General features: G+C 39.8%; 1 protein-coding gene across 4 annotated transcripts in view; it reads left to right on the top strand.

Moving 5' to 3' along the window:
• Window positions 1-18,150, top strand: part of add3a (adducin 3 (gamma) a) — a 158,035-nt gene that overhangs the window by 12,971 nt on the left and 126,914 nt on the right. Inside the window, exon 1 of one of the 4 annotated variants that reach the window (XM_047364335.1) lies at window positions 12,562-12,638. The exons of the other annotated variants lie outside the window; for them this stretch is intronic. The gene's annotated coding sequence lies outside the window, so the exon portion shown is untranslated. Of the gene's footprint in view, window positions 1-12,561; window positions 12,639-18,150 lie in introns of those variants that run through there. 4 annotated transcript variants of the gene reach the window in all.

Raw genomic sequence — 18,150 nt, forward strand, 5'->3', positions numbered from 1 at the left:
AAAATATTCTTGATTATGAAGACAGGAACATGAAATCTTAATCACAAACAGAGAGATGGCAGTGTCAAGATACACCGAAGTATTAAAAGGTGCGGTTCCAAAAGCAATACAACGTCACACTATACAGTTCCTATGGTTTAAAGCCCTTTTGAAAAAATTTTTTCAAATAGCTTTGTTTGATCCAGCTGGCTGAAAGAGGGCGGTTGAACTCTTCCTTCACTTAAAAGAAAACCAAGTTTAGCGGTTTGAAACTATTTTTATTCATGCAAAACCCAGTGCAAGTTATATATCTGTTAAAAATCTGACTGCAGGCTGGCTACCTGAGCAGGTAGCCCAACTAATAGATGAGCTAACATCAGCTTGTTATACTTGTGCTACTCTGTAAAGAGCTGGATGATAAAAAGCTGTATTTTATTTATTTCAAAACTTTTACTAAAGTAGTTGGATGGTTATTATATATGTCTGCTTAGGTTTATGTATCAAAATCAAAATAAATTAATGTTTCAGATAATATCATAATTGTAAAAATCAATAATTAAGCAGCACTAGGAACAATTATTGGTTTTCCATTTTACTCGAGGATAGCATAACATGAGAATCTCAAACAGAGCCATAACTTAATAACTAATGCTTTAGACTCCTTTATTCAATACAGTACTGTGGGTGAAAACCAACAGAACTTTGGGATGTGGGAGTTAACTTAGTAATGCTCCATGTTTTGTAAACAGATGTAATTAACACTCTGGATGGGTACAGAAAAGTAAAGTGAGGCTCCTAAAAAAAATAAAATAGGAATATAGATGGAAAGTTTTATATGAAACTCATGTAAAAACCTTTGAAAATGTGAGGATGTTCTTATCTAGAAAAACGCAAATGTAGCCAGTGTTCTTTATTGCCTGTCAGCATCAATTAACTTATCTGATTGGTTGTAGCTAACAACAACCCATTGAACAGATGATTTATCCAACCAGCTGGGATGTGTAGGGGCTGAAAGTGGCGACCAATCTACTGTTTTTAGACTACTTTCCATTATGTAAAATTCGACAGAAAAGGCATGTGTGCATCTGTGTGCCTGAAACTATTTAACACATGCCCAGCGCTGTGAATTTGAACCTGTCCAGAGGACTCAGGTGACTTCATCATTACCTCACTCTGTTCTGTTAGAGGACTTATCAAAAACATGTGGCTCCATTCTCTCTGCACACTGCAATTTGATGAAGCCTTGGGCTCTGTTTTCTTTGTGAGAGGACATGGGTTCACAAACAAGTGGACTTGCGTATTCTTGCCTTTCTCAGCATTCCAGCTCACTGCAAATTTGAACAGATTTGGATCTTGGATTAGCGTGATAGCACAGGAGAGGACTAATTAAACCTCATACCATAAAGCTTTTGTATAAATGCCCATTACACCTAATAAGACCAGAAGACAAGGTGTATGTTCTATATCTGAAATACTACACAGTCTTGACATTTTAGATATTTGTTTGGTGGCTTCCAGGAATTTAATTGGAAAACAAACAAATATCATAACATGGTATCATTTTCATGCTAACACAACGTGCACATTTAATACTCCCAACAACATTTTGTTCTTGAGAAGCTCACAGTCTCAAAGATTACTTGTGAAATTGTTTGGCAGTGACAAACAAAAAACAACGATCCATGTCCTCCAGGGAAAGGATCAATGTACAATGTTTGTTACTTTCTATACTGCTTAGAGTAAAGAATGAACTGGTATGAGATAATCATGGTGTAATGACTTTTAGTAAGAAAAACATGAATTACTGCTTTTATTTAAGACAGAACAGCTATTTTCAACATTGTCCTAGGGCCCTGACCACCACTGCGCTTCGGCCACCACCTGCAGGAAAAAGAGAAAAGGTCTTCCTCAGTAGGAGCTGGATGGAAAGTGATGCCTGGGCCTATGCATGGCTACAAACCAGCAGAATGCTGTGAAGGAATGTCCCTACCATCAAACAACACCAAAGGTGTAAAATGTAGCTGTATTTTGGACTTTTTAAACTACGCAAGAGAGATTTTTGAGGACATTATTGTCCTTGTTTACATGCTGAAAGAAAGTAGGTGGTTAGTTCTAGAGATACAGGTCCTTCTCAAAATATTAGCATATTGTGATGAAGTTCATTATTTTCCATAATGTAATGATGAAAATTTAACATTCATATAATTAAAAAAAAAATAAAAGAGAATAGAATGATGGATAAGAAAATGAAACGAAAATTGGACTGAAAACTTAACTAATAATGTTTAGATAACACATTCAAAGGCCACTCTAAACAAATACGTTTTTAATCATGATTTAAAGCAACTTAGGGTTTCAGTGGTTTTACAGTTTTCTGGCAGTTTATTCCAGATTAGTGGAGCATAAGAACTAAAAGCTGCTGCTCTATGTTTGGTTCTGGTTCTGGTAGGCAGAGTAGATTTGAGCCAGAAGACCTGAGAAGTCTGGCTGGTTGATACACTGACAACAAGTCTGTTATGTATTTTGGTGCTAAGCCATTCAGTGATTTATAGACTAACAGAAGTATTTTAAACTCTATTCTCTGAGCTACAGGGAGCCAGTGTAGGAACTTTAGAACCGGGGTGATGTGCTCCACTTTCTTAGTTCTAGTGAGGACGCGGGCAGCAGCATTCTGGATCAACTGCAGGTGTCTGATCGACTTTTTTAGGCAGACCTGTGAAGACACCGTTGCAGTAATAAATTCTCCTAAAGATGAACTCATGAATTAGTTTTTCAAGGTCCTGCTGAGACATTAGTCCTTTAATCCTGGAGATGTTCTTTAGGTGATAGAAGGCTGACCTTGTTGCTGCCTTTATGTGTCTCTGAAGGTTCAGGTCTGAGTCCATCACTACACCCAGGTTTCGATCCTGACTGGTGGTTTCCAGCTGTATTAACTGAAGCTGTGTGCTAACTTTTAAACGCTCTTCCTTTGGTCCAAAGATTATTACTTCAGTTTTGTTTTGATTCAGCTGAAGAAAAGTTAGGCCCATCCATGCATTGATTAATTCTAAGCATTTACCCAGCGCTTGAATGGGTTCGTGGTCACCTGGTGACATCGTAACGTATAGCTGTGTGTCATCTGCATAGTTATAACTCCCCCTAACTCAGATTTTATCTGAGTTAGGGGGAGCATGTAGATATTGAATAGGAGGGGTCCAAAGATGGACCCTTGGGGAATGCTACATGTGATTTTTGTGCTCTCTGATGTAAAGTTACCTACTGACACAAAACATTCCCTGTCCTTCAAGTAGGATTTAAACCAATTGAGTGCTGTACCAGAAAGGGCGACCCAGTTTTCCAGGTGCTCTAATAAAATGGAGTGATCAAAAGTGATGAATGCTGCACTAAGGTCCAATAATACTAGCACTGTGGTTCTTCCACAGTCTGCATTTATACGGATGTCATTGAACACCTTGACAAGAGCAGTCTCTGTACTGTGGTGAGCACGGAAGCCTGACTGAAAGACATTGACGCGGTTGGTCATTGTTAGGAAGTTGTTTATCTGCTGAAACACAGCTTTTTCAATAATCTTGCTGATGAAGGGGAGGTTTCATATAGGCCTGTAGGTCTGTAGTAGCAGATGGTCCAAGTTGCTCTTTTTCAATAGAGGTTTGATTAATGCTGTTTTCAGGGCCTGGGGGAAAACAACTGACAAAAGGGACGTGTTTATTATTTGTGTTAAATCAGATGTTATGACAGGCAAAGCTTTCTTAAGGAAAGCCGTGGGTAAAACATCGAGAGAGCAGGAAGAAGAGCTTAGTTGGTGTACGATTTCTTCTAAGTTTTTGTAGTTTATTAGATTAGAGTTTAGATAGAGATCAGATCAGAAAAATTGGTGGGATACTCTCACGGAGGAGAGGTGGGTGTGTTAGGTTATGATGATAATGTTATTGTCATTGCAATATACACCAACAATATTGCAATGTTATGTTTTCCTGATATCATGCAACCCTAGTTTGCAATGTCAAAAAGATGATTGTTTTTCTGTCGTGCGCATTAGTTAAAAGGCAAGAATTTTATTGTTTTCACATTTTGCATATACGCAAGCCGTTGTCTACCTAGCCTAGCTATGCGTCAGCAGGTGATCTTCCCATGCAGCTTAGAGATTTTTGCATAGATATTAGAGTGGAGCAGCCAGGGTAACAGGGTCAACCTCTGACTACACAAGAAGGAGAGGTGACAGATTTTTGTCCAGATGAGCTTTCCAGACAAACAGCGGCTCTTTTCATCCCTCTGCCCTTCTCCTGTTGTCTTCTTATTAAACTGACTCTGTGACTTGAGCGTTTCTCATCATGGAAAGCTGACTTGGGAATATTGACTCGACCAGGCTATACTTTTCTTAATCTTCTGGAGTAGCCATGATTGATTCTATCTTATCTGTAATTACAGTTATTATCAAGTCAGCATACTTTATTAACTTGAGCTATTATGGGTTGAAAGTCAGGAGTCTTTTCTTGTCTAAACTCCAACGGTCTGTTAATTTAAACTCCGATGGTTGGGATTATATAACCGTCTGATAATTCTTTATAAGGTTAGATCCATAACAATTTGAGTCTTTAGTCAGTTAAATTAGTATGAAAAATACCCCGGATGAGCAGGGAATGGCACTGACTCAGTGTGCTGTATCGCCTGGGCTGTTTGCCAGTTATGTTGGTGAGTGTCCATCCCTATTACTGTGCCCCAAGGGCCTGAATTAATATGCAGATTAGATAAAAACTTCCAGGTCACCAAATCTATTCATTTGCCTGTCAAGTCATATATTTACTGGCAAAGCTTAATTACTTGCATGTAAAGTCTGTGAAACAGTTCCATTTTTCACTGTGGGTATCTATGTGAGCTCCTTATGAAGCTAAACGTATGTTTGTGTGTATTTCTGGACCTTTGAGTAGGTTTCACGGATGTCTGCCTTGTGGGTGTTGATCCCCTCGCTGTGTGGGAATGCATGAAGGGCTTCTATTTTTGAAGGTGATTGAAAAGTTCAACTGCATGCAAGCACACAGGCTTTTTAAATGCTCTAGTCTCATTTCTCTATTGTGTATCAGCCTGGCATGTTGAGCCAAAACATAGACTAGTGATTCACAACTTTATTTTGGAAAAATGAAAAGTTTTATCGTTTGAAAAGCTAATGAAATGACCTCCCTTGGCAAAGCAGTACAATACAAAACACATGGAAAAAAGCTGGCTTAAAATAGTTCAGCAATCTTTACTCGGCCCTCCTGATATTCACATCTAACGTCAAAAATGTTACATTTATTTTTAAAGTACATTCAGAAACAACACAGGTTAAGCAAAACAGTTTCTCAATTTATCCAAAAAGCAACAAAATAAATACAGAATAAAGTAATAAGTAAAAGTACAATAAAATGTACCCATGAGAGAATAAATGAGTTTATAACAGACAATTAAATGATACTACAACTGAAAAGGCACAATTACCTCTGTGGACCTGCCCAGACCTCAGGACAGCTGGAAGACACATACGGCTGCAGGAGGTCTGATGGGTACCAACTGATTGACCATAGTGCTCTTCAAGGTATGCATCATATAGCATACTGTACAGTAAAAAAGTATTTGCCCTACAGATTGTTCTGGTTTTTGCCTGCAAAGCTCATGAAACAAGTTTTAATATCAGACAAACATAACCTGACTAAATCCAGCATGCAGTATTAAAATGATGAATTCCCTTATTAAAAGAAAGAAAAACTGTCCACACCACCTTGACTTTATGTTAAAAAGTAAATTGTAGTAAAAACCTAATAACTTAATGTGCCACGGTTGGCGGCCAAAAATGTGATCAAGTGTTTGCAATAACTGCCACCGAGTAAAGAAGTTGGGTCCACTCTTTTTTGCTGAATGGTTTCAATTCAGCCACACAGGAGTGTTTTCAAGCATGAACGGTAGGTCCAGACTTTGACTACTCCAAATCTTCTTTTTTGTTTTTTGTAGCCATTCAGATGTGGAATTGCTGATGGGCTTTGGATGCAGCATGATTTAAAAAGCCTCAAATGTTGCTGAATTAAAACAAATTTTCAAAGAACAGTAAGCTAAAATTTATGTAGTCACAGTGATGGAAAAGGCTCCAGTGATCCCAACTACTGCCAGTGGTTGGTAGCACTGTTGCCTTGCAGCAAGAAGGTCCTGGGTTCGGTTCCCGGCCGGGGGTCTTTCTGCATGGAGTTTGCATGTTCTCCCCATGCATGCGTGGGTTCTCACCGGGTACTCCGCCTTCCTCCCACAGTCTAAAGACATGCATGTTAGGTTAATTGGTAACTCTAAATTGCCCTTAGGTGTATGAATGAGTGTGTGCATGGTTGTTTGTGTGTTGCCCTGCGATGGACTGGCGACCTGTCCAGGGTGTACCCTGCCTCTCGCCCATAGACTGCTGGAGATGGGCACCAGCTCCCCCGCGACCCACTATGGAATAAGCGGTAGAAAATGACTGACTGATCTTCGTATTTATTCAGGTTATGTTGTCTGGTCTTTTGGTTTCGTATGTCTCCCACTGTCTACCCACTCTGAGTAGTTAAAAAAACAGTTTGAAATATTTTGAATTAAACTGTTTAGTGTCCCATTGTGTGACAGAAAGTTTTACTGTTGGCTCTGGAAACATTAACATGAAATACTTAGAAAAGAGGAAATGAAAATCTGTGTGCTTGTTTATGAACTCTTATTCACCTTCCATGTGTCCAGGAAACACTCTCTGTTGCCTCTGTGACCAAATGCCTTCATTTACCAAATCATCTGGTGGGCACACCCGTGTATCTGTTTCGGTCTGTGTGTGTGCACACATGCAAACAAACACCAAGCTATAGTTAAATCACTCGCTCTGCGTCAAATCCCAGCTGGCAGCGCTGAGCTCAGCTAGCTGCTGAATATCTACTTCATGTGCTTATCTTTACTGGCCTGTCTCTAATTGGGTCAGCTTATTTACAAAATGATCATCATGGTCACTACCAAGATGCGGTGCTGGATCAGCGCTGCTAAGCCTTGGGTTTGGCATTTATTTGCTGTCCTGACTGACTCAGTCAAGGCTTTCATCATTTCAGTGAGCTGGATTTGCATCCGAGACTGGATGGGATGTGACTCTGAATGCCATCTTTTAAATCAGTGCTGACATTTAAGATGCAGTAGAAGTTGTAATTTCATCGTGAATCATCACTGTGATGTCAGTGCTCCTCTGGTTTTCAGATATCACTTCTCACTCATTTGTATTGGTGTTTATTCTGTAGAAACAAAATCTGTCCTTAAATGTGTTATTTAAGCTTAATAATATGTTCAGGTGATGGTATTGGTTTTAATCCTAAGTTTTATTTATTTATTTTCTACATTATAGTTAAAGTTAAAATGGTCGACACAGATAGATATTGACGTCAAAATAATACAGTTTTTCAAAAAAGGTTCCCGATGTTACAGACCTCTCTCTTTGCATCATTGAAAACTTCCAAATACAATAAAATCCACACAGTTATTGGACAGAAGTACCTGTAGAAATAAAACCCAACTAAAATAATTACAGCACATCTCCTTCACAAGACAAATTATAGCCTGGAAATCCAGATTTTGTTTTTATTGTTTGACTTGCTAATGTCATAATGTGTGGTTGAACGGAACTGGAGTGTAGAAAAATGCTTGGCAGCAGCATAGCAGATTTAAGAATCTTTAGACGTTAATAACAAAAATAGATAAACTTACATAAGTCTCCAAAGGTTCAAACAATGACATGGAACAGGAATCAGGATTGAAGTAAACAGGAGGACTGAGTGAGGAACAATGAAAATAACCAAACACATATATACTGAGGGAGAAAGGAGTGAGAACCAATGAAAATGGGTGATGGGTAATCAGATGAAACATGAAACAGGTGTGGAACAGGGTTGCAGTGGAACTGAGGGAAGGTGACTGATTACACTAACGAGACTGTGCTGCTGAGGGAGAAAAACAAACATGAGGGCAGAAACTTAACAATACAAATTGACAAAACCTGGGGAACACAGATAAATAAATGAACTAAAATGAACACAAGAAGCTAGAAGGTAAAAACCAACAGAAATAAACAACAAAAACACCTATAAACAAAAAAGTTAAACAAAAGATACACTCCAAAAGGGCAGAGCATGAGATTACCCCCAAGCCGGCAATCAGGAGGTCTGCGACGAAGGAGCTGCCTGTCAGGAGGTCTGTGATGTGACCCGGAGAATCCACGAAGTGGCTTGTCAGGAGGCTGGCGGTGGAGCAGAGGTCTGGGTGCCCTGCGGCGACTGAGCAGGAGTCTGGGTGCCCTGTGGCGACTGAACAGGAGTCTGGGTGCCCTGCGGCGACTGAACAGGAGTCTGGGTGGCCTGCGGCGACTGAGCAGGGGGTCCAGTAGTCCGCCAAGGAGAGTATAAGACCCTCGGGACCGACGATCTGGAGGGTCGGCCGCGGAGCGTAGAGGTCAGCTCTGGAGCACAGTCAGTCAGCTCTGGAGCACAGTAAATAAGGCCTGGAACACAGTCAGCGGGCCCTGGAACACAGTCTGTCAGCTCTGGAGCACAGTCGGTCCACTCTGGAGCACAGTAAGTTAGCTCTGGAGCACAGTTAGTCAGTTCAGGAACACAGTAAGTTAGCTCTGGAACACAGTTAATAGAGCCTGGAATAAGGCCTGGAACACAGTCGGTCAGCTCTGGAGCACAGTCGTCTGGAGCACAATAAGTCAGCTCTGGAGCACAGTAAGTCAGCTCAGGAGCACAGTAAATAAGCCCTGGAACACAGTCAGCAGGCCCTGGAACGCAGTCAGCAGGCCCTGGAACGCAGTCAGCAGGCCCTGGAACGCAGTCAGCGGGCCCTGGAACACAGTCAGTAAGCCCTGGAACACAGTCAACGGGTCCTGGAACACAGTCAACGGGTCCTGGAACACAGTCAGTAAGCCCTGGAACGCAGTCAGTCAGACATGGAACCTGGATCAAAGGCGGTCCATCCTCGGACCCCTCTGGGACTTGGATCAGAGGCGGTCTGTCCTCAGACCCCTCTGGGACTTGGATCAGAGGTGATCCACCCTCGGACCCCTCTGGAGCATGGATCAGAGGCGGTCCGTCCTCGGACCAGAAGAACCCACGTGGGTTCTCGTGGGTTCCCCAACAGAATGGGTGAGGGCTCTATTTCAATATCCTCCCCGTATCTAGCCTTTAATTCCTCACCCTGCTGCTGACACCATTGCACTAGTTTTTCTGCCCGGCCCGTTTCATGGCTCAGTCTTACTGTCATAATGTGTGGTTGAACTGACCCGGAGTATAGAAAAACGCTTGGCAGCAGCGTAGCGGATTTAAGGATCTTTAGACTTTAATAACAAAATAGATAAACTTACACGAGTCTCCAAAGGTTCAAACAATGACATGGAACAGGAATCAGGATGGAAGTAAACAGGAGGACTGAGCGAGGAACAATGAAAATAACCAAACATATACAAGGGTTGGACAATGAAACTGAAACACCTGGTTTTAGACCACAATAATTTATTAGTATGGTGTAGGGCCTCCATTTGCGGCCAATACAGCGTCAATTCGTCTTGGGAATGACATATACAAGCTTCCTCTTGCGTCCACAGTTAATCCTGTTGGATGTGGTTTGTCCTTCTTGGTGGTATGCTGACATTACCCTGGATACCGTGGCTCTTGATACATCACAAAGACTTGCTGTCTTGGTCACAGATGCGCCAGCAAGACGTGCACCAACAATTTGTCCTCTTTTGAACTCTGGTATGTCACCTATAATGTTGTGTGCATTTCAATATTTTGAGCAAAACTGTGTTCTTACCCTGCTAATTGAACCTTCACACTGGTCTTACTGGTGCAATGTGCAATCAATGAAGACTGGCTACCAGGCTGGTCCAATTTAGCCATGAAACTTCCCACACTAAAAAGACAGGTGTTTCATTGTCATTGTCCAACCCCTGTATATATGCTGAGGGAGAGAGGAAGGAGAACCAATGAAAATGGGTGACAGGTAATCAGATGGAACATGAAACAGGTGTGGAACCGGGTTGCAGGTAACTGAGGGAAGGTGACTGATTACACTAACGAGACTGGGCTGCTGAAGGAGTAAAAAAAACATGAGGACAGAAACTTAAGAAACAATACAAAATGACAAAACCCGGGGATGACAGCTAATGAACTTCATGATTGTTGTATCTACTTTCATTTGGAATTTCCAACCTTTTGGGAATTAGCTACTGCTGATGCATGGTACGATGCACCCTAAATCTAAATAAATTGAAATGTTCCAACCCAGTGACTTTTTAAACGCAAACCGTGTGATATTTTATGATTTACTTTTTTACTGCCATAAAAAAAAAAATCACTTTTTAATTATTTTAGACAACGTCAAACTATTATCTTAGCATTCCTTTTTTTTTTCAGGAGGTTTGCGTTCCGGAGGGGACTCAAACATCCGGGTCCTTGAAGCCACAGATTAATCAAACACAGATTTACTGATTCACGTATGTCATTCACTAACACTGTGTTCAAATTCAGGACTGCATCCTTTGAAGAACGCATTTTTAGGCCGCAAATGTCCTGGATGAGGCGGGGAATGCTGTCCAATCTCCAAGGTTCCAACAAATGCGTCCTTCTTATCCCCAGATTTGAAGGTCTGGTGTATCTTCTGTGTCCCACCCTATGCCATGACTCATTGCGGGTCAAAGTAGATTGTCCAAACGGAAGTAGCAAAGGCCGGACGAGAGAGAGAAGTTGTGAATAAAATTGGATATATTGCACATTCTGTGAAACAACTGAACTTTTACAATGTTTTTAGACGACAATGTAGTTGTGTAAAACTAAAATATCTGATCAGTTTATCAAGATATCGCTTAATTACACAAATGCGCCGATGTGTTCGTCCGCTGCCCCAGTAGCCGGCTCGCCTCGCCAGCTGTTAGCTGACCGGGTTGTTGAGGTGCGCTAAACCCCGAGAGAACAGCTGACTCCCGGCACATTGTTTTCAAAATCCCGCTGGGTTTCCCCAATGGGTGGAAGTTAAACAGATATAATTCAGTCAGATGGAATCTAATGTTAATGTTTGGTATATTTATTATAACTATAATAATTATTATTATTATGCTCTGCAAATAAACTGATTTAAACTTTGTTCCTAAAGTTAATGTGTTGGTGTTTAAGTTGTTGAAAGCTTTACAAATTAATTAAACAAATGGTATTTGTCATCAATGTATTTTATCTAGTGTTAGATTTTTATGTCAATGAACACAAAAACAAATTTCAACATTTTTAATGCCTGAATAATGAACAAGATCATCAAACAATAACAATTTAAAACAAAACAGCATTATAAGCCATCAGCAATATGTAAAATGGTAAATAAAAACCGTGTAGTTATTTACAGTAGAGACAGCGTTATTAACCTTGAGGCTCCATTTGTTCAGCTTCACAGCTCCGCGCTTCACGCTAACACGGTTGCTAGGCAACAGAAGTTATGCTGAGGTAAGGGCAAGAGAAACCCAGACCAACGTAACACTGGCGGCACACTATGCTAATCCGGCATGTTTAGCTAATAGCTACAGGTAGCATAAGTGTTACTGTTTGACCATCATTTGTTTACATGACGCTTCTTATATATGCTCATTTGACTTGGTGATTGATATCCGCCAAGCTCATGTATGCTGCACTGCTCCAGCTCAATATGCCGTAAAGGAAGTTTAACCTGATGTGAAACGTAAATCGATGAATCTGTGTTGAGGCACAGGAATAAAAGTACAATGTAGGGGCAGATGGTGCATATATACTGTTAGTGCTGCAGGAACATTGGTGAATGAACAATCTACATGCCTCTGTAAAAAATATTTTCCTTTTTTCAAATCTTCCTTTACCTTTTGTGCTTCCTCTGACTTCGTTTTAAACACACCATCGATACACAAATTAGCTGAGTCCTCTTCGTTCAGTAACAACTTCTACAATGAAGAGTGTTGTTTTCAGCCTGAACTGTTAGGACAGAGCGTCCACTGATTAGACAAAAGAGCAGATGACAAGTTTGTGACTGGCCAATAAGAGCTGGTTTGATGTAAAACCATCCAATCCCAGTCACCAGATGATTTCTCTGTGTATCTCCACTAGGGATGGGCAATTATTATACATTTTATTATCAGTAAAAAAAAAGGTTACAATAAAAGTGATGATGTTTACAAACCCCCAAAACTGCCAGTATGGATGACTTTTGCTTTTGAAATTGTTTTTCTTCTTTTGGTTTAATGCGGGCAAATATTTATATAAATGAACCTTAAAGTACCTTAGCAATCAATTATTGCAACCTGTTTACAGGTATAGTTGCACTACCCAATGTAAGGGGTATACATAAAAAGCCTATTTAATAATGAATAGGATAAATTTTTTGTTAAGTATGAGATAAGGTCATAGCAAAATGTGATAAATTTTATATACTGTTTATGATCACTTTTATCATTATCACTATAAATACCACAAAATGTTGTCAATTTTAAGTCCACACCACTCATCCCTACTCTCCACTCTTTCGACAATAGGTGAGGTTTCCCAAGTGGTCGCAGATCTATTAATTGAATTTATCTGGAAATAAAACGAGGTGTCCTACCATGTTGCCACGCTCGGCATGTGGAGGTGAGTAAGTCTTCACAGGTGCAGACAGCAGACGTAGCATGAAATTAAGCAACAGCATTGCTGTGTCTTTTAGTTGCAACACATATGTGAAGGAATTTTTCAACAGGTCCGGAAAAATTCATGGCAACCTCTCTTAGTTGGAGAACTCATTATAGATGCTGATGTGTCAGATGGGCAGAAAGGCATCGCTGGAGCATTACTTACCTAAGATCAGCTATTTTGGCACAGCATTGGCATTCAAGGAAAACACAATGGTGTGAAAAGTGTATTAGAAATCTTAGACATAATGAAAGGCCTTTACAGAGTCATGCTGATGATTTGAATAGACTTAATCACAGCCTAGAATGCCATAAATCATCATCAACTTTCCTCCCATTTGCAGCTGCAATGTAATCTGTTGTATTTTCTGTGTTTGAAATTTAAAACTGTGACCTAATGTCACACTGTGCTTAAGTCTCAGTTTCATGTTGAGACCAATGTTCCTGCAGCACTAACAGTGTATATGCACCATCTGCCCTTACATTGTACTTTTATTCCTGTGCCTCTCCTCTGCTGGATGCTTGCTGCAGGTCATTAGTGACGCATGTTGCATTTGGTTCAGAAGGCCCCCACCCCCATGTGGTATTGGAACGCAGTTTCTCTATATGTCTGTGGCGTGTGTGTGTTTTACTTTTCTGTAAAATGTGCATGTTAAATACATTTAGGTCTTTATTTAATTGGACTGTTAACATTTGATTGGGCCCGAGTGGTTTTCCCTTGTGGATGTTTAAAATTTTACACATTGTTATTTCCAATGCACTAGTGCCTTTCCTATAATTAGTGCCGTTATTGGTTGTTTTTTTTTGTCCCTTGGAACCTAAACAGCAATAATACACGTATTTCTATCTATATTTTACACAATAACATTTAAACATATATCTTTCTTAAAATAATCTAAAAAAAACATCAACACAAGTATAATGACAGCCAAATGTTAGTTACAGTATATGGCGCGCACGTACAGCAACTTCATCTGTCATAACTCCCACAGGTTACCTCTCACCTTCCTCTGCTTTGCCCTCACATCATTCATTCTTCATTATAAATGGGAACCTGGTGAGCCTGAGCAGAAATAAACAAGCTGAAGCATATTTCAAGCTGTCACACCCAGTGTTCCCAATGTGTTACAAGTTTCAGTTACCCAAGGAGCAACATTGCATTACATCCTGTGCATTCAGATTGCTACAAAGCAGTTTTGTAAAAGACAGATCCACCCTAAAACAGTTGTTAAAAAAAACTGTGCAGTTTGTTTGTCGGTGGGTTGATTTTAGTTCTCTTCGTCAAATTAAAACTCTCAAGAGTGTTAGTTTGGAGTTATTTCAACACTAGAGTTTTCATTTTTTAACTACTGATCAATTATTTATATGTCCATGAAATCATCTGCTGAACATCCATCCATCCATTTCTATACTTCCATACTGCGTCGCGGGGGAGTTGGTGCTTCTCTCCAGCAGTCTAAGGGCGAGAGCCGGGGCACACCCTGTACAGGTCCATCTGTTGAATAGAAAAGAGCAATTCAATTTATGTACCAATATTTAAAACACTTTGAATGGCTCAGTCTTGGTATAATATTTCTGCTCTTCTTGTTGTGCTTGTGGCAGATGTGGTAATTTGCTTAACCTTTTCCTTAAGCTGTTGTCCTTCTTTTCTATCTAACAGTGTTTCTGCCACAGCTTCCATGCACTCTTTGATCATTTCCCAGTCAGTGAAAGGCTTTCTGTGTTTTCCTAAAAATCCACTGTACTCACAGTGAACACTCGTATGTTCACTGTTGTGCCGTAAGAGACCGTGTAATTAGCCATTTAGCTCGCTCATACTGTTCCCTCAGTGCATTTATTGTCCTTGTCTTACCGTCAGACCCTGGCAGATAGCTTTTGTTGAAGTTCTTATTTTTGGTTTCATAATGTCTCTTTAAATTTCCACTCTTCATAAGTACAACTGATTCAGGACATATAAGGCAGACTGGCCTTACACCAGACAGAAGATGAAAGAAAAGCTTATGCTACTGCCCATTCATCTTTAAATGTGCAATTTTCTTTGTCCACTTTATGTATTTTAGACAAAGCCATCTTCTTTTACTCAGTCAACTGTGCCCTACTATGTCATTGTACTGTCAGCAAGCGTGAGCTCCCAAACCAGTAACTTGGCAACCCTCTTCAAGAACCCTGCATAGCTTCTTCTTCTTTGTTGTTTCTGGCGGTTGGCATACAACGATGTGGTGCATTATTGCCACCAGCTGGCTTGGAGTGTGGACGAGAATGTCACTGACACACATAGCTGCCTGTTGCGCCTGTTCGGAAGTCAGACATGGCAGTTGGCAGGAATAAAATGTCTATATCTATCTACGTAGTAAAAGAGAAAATCCTTTGCAGTGCGGACAAAAAGCTCTTTGGGGGACCCCTCTAATAGACAAACAATAAATGTGGCATAAATGTGATGTGGGAGGAAAATGATGAATAGTTTTCTAGATTTTTTGCAGATAAAAATCCAAAGTGTGGGAAGCGTTTGTATTCAGCGCTTTTTACTCTGATAGCACTAAATAAAATTCAGTGCAACCGAAAATCTTTCGATGGCAATATCAGATGTGATATATGCTTATTTTGTTCTTTGCTCTCTTTCTCATCTGTACTTCCATCATTCTGTGATCATTTAGCATTTTGGATACTGTCAAATGTCTGCTGCTGAGACTCTGTCAAGGTTTATTAAATTAGCATGTAGTATGGAAATTCCCAACCCTTGGAATATATTAGCCAGCAAATATTGCACTACAAACACTCCTTTACGATTTGAATAATGCACACGATACATTGTGCAGCCCTAGTGCAACCAAATGCCTTCAGAAGCCACCTAATTAAGTAAATATTGTCTGCCTGTTTGTAATTTTCAACTGCAGCAGTTCTGTTAAAGCCTTAGAGGTTTGTTACAAAACCTTAGTGAACGAACAGCATCATGAAGACCAAGGAAGACAGCAGATATGTCAAGGATAGAGTTGTGGAGAAGTTTAGTACAGAGTTAGGCTATAAAACAACATGTAAAGCTTTGATTATCTCTGAGGACTGTTCAGTCTATCATCTGAAGATGGAAATAGTATTGCATAACTGCAAACCTACCAAGACATGGCCGTCCACCTAAATTACCAAGTCGGAAACAAGGGCAATAATCAGAGAAGCAACCAAGAGGCCTATTTTAACTTTGGAGGAGCTGCAGACATCCATAGCTCAGGTGGGAGAATATGTTGACAGGCCTTTGTTGAAGATGGTCAAGAAGAAAGCAATTGTTGAAAGAAAGCTATAAGAAGTCCCATTTAAAGTTTGCTAGAAGATACGGTTAGCAGGGGACACAGCAAACATGTGGAAGAAGATGGTCTGGTCAGATGAGACCAAAATTTAACTTTGAACATCCAGAAAGCTAAACATACAGCCAAAGCTACAATGAAGTGATTAAGATCAAAGTATATTTATATGTTAAAATGGCCCAAGCAAAGCCCAAACCTAAGACAATTTGAGAATCTTGCCAGGAGAAGAAAGTTGTTCTTCACAGACTCTCTAGGTAGAGAGATACCTCAAAAGTGTTGCAGCTGTAACTGCAGCAAAAGGTGGTTCTACGAAGTATTGAATCAAATGTAAATAAGTTCAAGGGATACGTATGAATACTTTTACAAGGTACTACATAAGTGAAATAGTCTTATAGATAGATAATAGATTTAATATTTTAGATTATTTTAATTCACGTATACATGAGTATTCTGGTATTGTTGAAGGAGTGTTTCCCATTTGTTCACTTTGGAGTTTTGTGACTTTTTTGCATTTTGTAACTGTTAAGAGATACAGATTACAGTGAACTGTCCATTTATTTTACCGTGTAAAAAACAAATGAGGGAAAGACAGAAAACGTTCTTACTACAGTTTATTTTAAAACAAATTCTGTGAGGCAAGAATTCACCCAACAAATGTACTGTTCGCATGACAAGTCCATTGCCCCGAGGGTTCTGAAAAACAGACACACACAGTTTCCACTGAGGATGTGTCTGGTTGGAGCCAGGGAGAGATACCCTATCAGATATGCCTGGTGTTGTGTCACATTTCTTGGACTCTTGTCGCTGGACGGGAAGTATGCGAAGGCAGAATTTCCTTTACCTCAGCAGAGGAAATCATGGGATGCGGCAAAACTTTTGTTACCTCTATTCAAGATGGTCACAGATACATTTTGGGTTGTAGGGTTAGAAAGAAATGCACAAACATAAAGCCGTTAAATATCCTGCTTACCATGTTTCTGCATTCTGTATGGACTGCTGTATTTGTATGGTATTTTCCTAATGGTTGTGGTCAGCTTTGTTATTTGATGTCATCCATCTTGGGATCAGGAAGGCTTTGCTACCGAGGCCTAGATTAGATGTTTTGAGTTTTATCCAAAATCCGATGCTATACTCTGGAAAATCTCATTCATGGCCATGGGACTTAAGAGAAAGAGGGAAGTAAGAGAAATAGGCGTGTTGTTCGAGTTAACGTGCAAAGATTTCCACCATGGAAGCACCTCTTCTTCAACCTATCCCTCAGCAAGGCTGTTTAGTGGATCCATTCAGAAAGACTTTGCTTTTAAGTGACTGTCTGAAGATGAAACCATTTAGCCCTGAAGACAGAAGCCTTGTTTTTCGGTCATTTAACAGTGATAATATTTTTCTGTGGTCTCTTTTTGGAAATGTAAATTATACCCTGCTTCAAATACCCAGGATATAATCTGCGAAACCATTGATAGGTTACCTTAAATTATAGTGGTTTAATGATGCATCTGGCTGAAAAAACATATGATACACCATACTGGCTTTATGATAATTTTATTATTGTAGTTTCACAAATATAGAAACGGTTTCATAAATTACAAACTGTGGTTTAAAGAATCAGCAATAGTATAATAAAGTAAAGCAACTTTGCTGTACTCTGTTCACCTTTCCTGTTTTGAAAGATATCTGTCTCATTTCCTATCAGACTCAAACTTCTTAGTTAAATGAGAAATAATTTTGAATCTAAACCTCCTGAAGTCATATGCTGACAGTAACTGAATGGTGCTTCATGAGACAGATTTCAAATATTGGCACATTTTAATATCAGGAGATTTCATCTTAGAAATCTAATTGATACTTTGGTCCAATGATAAAATGATTCAGGCTTTATTTGGCTCCACAAAACACATATTAGACGCCTTTCAGTTAAATATTTGTTTCTGCACCAGTTTCTTCAAGGTCTCATTTTTGCTCTGGATGTTCTGTCACAATGATCTTTTCTAAACCATTTTTTCTGAATTAATCAAATTTAAATTATCATATTGTTGATCTAGAATGGAGAGTTTTCAGCTACTCAGGGATATGTATCTTTGTATTGGTGCTCATTTCTCTGCGACACTCTCAGACACTCTTTACTTAGGGGAATACTTGCTTTTCTTCCTTGTAGTTCAGTCTCAGACAGAAACATCATTA

This window comes from Girardinichthys multiradiatus, chromosome 5 (assembly GCF_021462225.1).
Source record: "Girardinichthys multiradiatus isolate DD_20200921_A chromosome 5, DD_fGirMul_XY1, whole genome shotgun sequence".
NCBI classification, from domain to species: domain Eukaryota; kingdom Metazoa; phylum Chordata; class Actinopteri; order Cyprinodontiformes; family Goodeidae; genus Girardinichthys; species Girardinichthys multiradiatus.